The following is a 5102-nucleotide window of genomic DNA, read 5'->3' as shown; positions in this document are numbered from 1 at the left end:
TCTGGAAGTGTGCTTTCTCACAATGCTGACTGCTCCACACATACACTGCACTGAAATGTAGCATTTACCAAAATCAGCATTCTTCTTTTTCACTTAACTGTCTGACTGAAGGAAGCTATGCAAAGCAGCCTTGCTTTATAAAAGTTCCATCAACAGCTTGGATGGATGAGCTACAATACCTTCCCTTAATACCTGTGACTCATCTCCTGGTTTGCGGTTGCAGTAGGCATGAGTGGGCCTGGGTGGATGGATGTTGCAAGATGTCTAAACAGAATTATTTTCAAAGTTATCCATCTTCTAACCAATGCCATCTAACCAATGCCGTATTACTTCATACTCTATGAAGTAATATGGAATTATGCAGTGACCAGTGTTAAATACATCTAAACTATTTGATTTTCTTAACACTATTTCTGATGAACAGTATTTTAGTCTGAGCATCTTCTCAATCCAGCTTTGGAAAGAGGGCCCACCTTTTAACAGTCAGAGGAAAAGTGGCAGCCTTAGGTTTTCCAACGTGGGATTGTTTTCAGAACAGAGGGTTTTCCGGTTCCTCTGTAACACGAGAAGCTGCAATTTCTTTGTCTTTTTTTGAGAGGAAAAAAGCAACTAATGATGGATGGACTGTTTATAGCTGTTGTATAGGTGTAATGTAAGTGATAATATGAACTAAGTTGTTTCTGTTAACTAACATTAAACTATAAATGTAACTATAAATAGATTAAAAATTCATGTGTTGTTCCGAATAAATACAATTTGTTTAAATACAAAATTGTTAGTGTTGGCAAATATGTGTTATGTGATATAAGATGAGTAAAATACTTTGGGACATGCTGTTCTTGGTAAATAATAAACTACAGGACATTAACATCACACCAGCTCATTGTTGATTATTTTCCTTTAATGGCATGTCCCGTCTTGTTTTATTCCTTACGTAAAGTTATACATTATAAATTATTTTCACATCTGGTGCATGTAGTTACATCGTCACACACACTGATAGAAGCGCTGAGGAAGGTAACACTGAGGAATGGAGAAAGTGAGCTCCATGCACAGGATAGCTAGGATTGCAAGAGAATGGAAGCATTTTAGTACACACCCCAGTGCTCTTAATTGTCTATGAACAGGCAAAGGTTGATACACAAATAAATATGTCAGATTCCAAGGAATTGACATTCCAAGTGGAGAGTAGAGACATCATAAACTGCAGAGACAGGTTGTGGGGTATATGTGGAAGTCTTGATGATATCTTTTCATTGAACAGGTGAATGTGCTGTGAGGAGGTGGCAAGCCAGTTGTCAGTAGGCTGGTGACACTGTACACTCGAGAGTAGGACTGTCACAGTTATTACATAATCGCTTAATGCCTGGGCTACACTTCAAGATTTATACAATACTGACTGGCGTTGAAAATGTGACAGAACCCAGATAAAATGACAGATTTCACTAATTCACTAATGAACTGGATCATCCTTTAGACATTAAATCCTTCTCAACCTATGATCCTAAATCTCAGAATCTGGGAGTTTGCAGAATTTTTTGTTTAGATGCAAACTTTATATGGTGGATGACAGTTCAGAACAGCTGTCGTTGGTTATCAGTCCTTCATGTAAGGAGCCAGGATTGTGGGATTTTTATGGGGTTTTTTTAAACATAAGACGTAAGTCTCTGTTCCCTGACACAACAGAATAGTATGCTTTAAATATAGCACAGGTTTAATATTTACAATGTACCACTGTAGAGCATGCATGGGGTCACATCTCAGATTGTGAGACATCATAACGCTGGTTAAAATAGATACTTATCAGCTGTATTTGATGCAAGTCAGACTTGTCAGGTTGTGTAAAAGTGATTCAGAAACAGGTGTTGGACTCTAGTGTGATTCAGTGATTGAATCCAGATCCTGAAATGTATTCACCCAGTGTAGAGACCTATAAATATGTTTTAAAAAAAAAAGGGGGGGGGGGGGGGGCTGATGGAGTGTGAAGACAAGAGAGATGAGAGACTAAGGACATGTATCTTCTTAACATTAAAATATGTATGTGTAAATATGTAAATATAAAAGAATTTTAATTAGTATAATAAATGTTATATACCTAATAGTGCATACATTTGAATAGTTTCTGTTAACCCTTGTTTCTCCTAAGAAAGTCCTATTCTACATTCAGAGCTTGGGTTATTGGTGTTATCACTGGAATAGACAATATGTTAAAAATCAATAGCCTTAAAAACGCTGATGTGTCCCAGACAGAATTTGAGTTTGATGCCCCTGCTTTAAATAATATTCACAGTTACAGTAGTGCGATGGAAACTCGAATCAGAAACTCACCCCTGGTCTATCCTATATAACTACACAGTTCTAGGACAAGTTCCTGAGAGAGCTCCTTAAAAGGTTCTGTAAACTCATATTGCAATGTTATACTTACAGCTAGACCACTTTCTAGAGAATGCTCTGCTTCCCAGTATTTTGCTGAAAGGGGATTAAATTCCCGTAAGATACAGCTGTAATCCAGGGGTTGCAGTTGGTCAGTCAGCAATGCATAGAGAAAAGATTAAATATAATTTTAAATCATTAAACCACAGTTCCCAATTCTGCACCTGCTGGCAAAATGAGTTTGAGTTCTTTCTTTGAAAATGCTTAAGCAGTCTACAGTGCTCAAGATCTCAGGCTTCGCAGTTTGAATGGACTGACCTTTGATCTGAGAGAAAATGATTAAAGCAATGGGAACTACATATGGTTAAGGTGGGATTATGGGGATATTTCATGAAAGAAAATGAAAAAAAAAAATTAAAGATGAGTTTAGGAACAGATGTGCATGTTCCCAGTGTTCCATCATTTGCTGACGTGTCTGAATATACAAACATGCATGTATTAATATATATGCAGGTACACACCCCCACACACGCCATGTATGCTTTTGACCTGCTTATAGAAACAGAAGTGTACATACAGATAGTAGATACAGCCAACTTAACAGTGATTAATCACATTTTGTTATACATCTAATGTGTGGATTGACTGTGAGAAAACTGTGAGATGGTGTCTCGTCTGCCATGAGCATACGGTTCATACAGTTCATAAGTGTTGAAGGTTAACACAATGTGCAGTGACTTGTATTCCTGTGCTGACTGCTTGTAAACAGAAATCTGATGTAAGACCGAAATGCACATCTGATATTTTGCAGGTAAAATACATTCAGTTCTGCTAAACCTTCCCATCTGTGTACTTATTTTGAAGACGGCTTGCTTTATTGTGTATTGAGAGCATTAGCTGAAGTGGGGCTTTTAGTGTTAATCTCTGTGATGGGGGGCTCAAACAACCATGACTGTGAGTGTGTTATCCTGTCTTCATATGGAAGTGCTTGAAGCAATGAGGAAACAATGCACAGGCTTCTTACATAAGCTGCTTTCAACACTGCCCACAGCTTCATCTCTCACTGCTGTGTAATGAAAGCATATGAGTGTTCAAATAAAACACTGGCCTTTACTAAGCAATGACATTTTTAATGTTAGCACCAAAAATTCACACCAATTTTTCTTGTTTTTTTTCTAGGCAAGGGATTTCCTAAGAATCAAAAATGAATGTTAGATTTCCAGCATAATATTCAATGCAGTACTTTGTTTTATATTTGTAATTGGATTAAGTTTAGGTTGCAGTTTATAACTTAAGTTTGAAACAATGGACTAGATTATTGATGTTATACATGATGTATGTACATGACAACAATGGGCTGCAGCAGTAGATGAAAAATAATTTGCTGTTGTAATTTCAAAGTGTAATCTGTTTTGAAATATTGACACAGTTATATTATCTGAACAGCAATAGTTAATATGAGGCGACATGATTCTTAATCGCATAAACTTTTACATAGGCTTAGAAATATTTTTTACATTCATAGTTTCATAATTTGACCTTAAAATGTTATGTTTCATGTTCATTTTTATTTATTTATCTGTAGTAATGTTCTTGTCACAATTTTAAAGTGTTTTAAAGCCATTTGTAAACACACAGTAAGGACACACACTATATATTATGGGTACTATATATCAGGTATAGTGGTGCTTCACATTACCACTTTTGACTAGTGCCATGGACTCAACAGATGTACGTATACATACATTGACTTTTTTTTAAACAAGCCATGTTGTCAAATCACTAATCAGACAAGATAAGGTAAATAAAATGAAAAATTTATGAAAGTCTGTGATAATGCTCCCTTTTCTTAACAAATATCTCTAGCCCCGTGACTAGTCTCTGGTTTGACGAGCTGCCTTCAGCTAAATAACTTACATTTCCATTTATATTTATGGCATTTATGTGGTGCAATGCAGAGTGTGATAAGTGCTTTAAGGTAGATGGGTCCATTTTTGGCTTTGTAAGCAAGCATCATGTAGCAATGGGGTGGTGTGTGACAACTTGAGAAGGTTGAAAACAAGTCGTGTAGCTGCATTCTGGATCAGTTACGGAGGTCGAGTGGTGCGCAGAGGCAGAACTGCCAGATGCATGTTGCAGTGGTCCTGTCTCAAAATGACAAGGGACTGAACAAGCACGTGAGTGACAGCAGTGGATAGAAATGGACAAATCTTTCTGATGTTGTAAAGGAGAAATTGACATGAGTGTGTCAATTTAGCAATGTGAGAAGAGAAGGACAGTTTATTGTCCATGGTTACCCCAAGGTTGTGTGCAGTGACAGATGGTGAGATCTGAGAGTTGTCCAGGGAGATCACAAGAACATTGGTGTGGAGATGCATCTCCTGGTATGAACAGCAGTTCAGTTTTCCCGGGATTAAGTTTCAGCTGATGAGCTGCTGTTCATGATAAGATGTCTGCCAAACACACAGAGATCTGAGCAGAAACATGAGCACCTGAAGGAGGAAAGGAGAGGATAAGTTGAGTGTCATCTGCATAGCAGTGGTATGAAAACCATTGTGAGGATATGACCTGACAGAGAGTAGAGAGGGAGAATAGAAGAGGACCAAGCACTGAGCTTTGTGGGACACCAGTGGAGAGTCAAGATGTGGAGCAGATGTGGATCCCCTCCATGTCACCTGATATGACCGTTGTTTCAGGTAGGAAGCAAACCGTTGCCATGCTGTGCCATG

The sequence above is a fragment of the Pangasianodon hypophthalmus genome, chromosome 18 (assembly GCF_027358585.1).
Source record: "Pangasianodon hypophthalmus isolate fPanHyp1 chromosome 18, fPanHyp1.pri, whole genome shotgun sequence".
Taxonomy (NCBI): Eukaryota; Metazoa; Chordata; class Actinopteri; order Siluriformes; family Pangasiidae; genus Pangasianodon; species Pangasianodon hypophthalmus.
Note: the sequence above shows the minus strand (reverse complement) of the source record.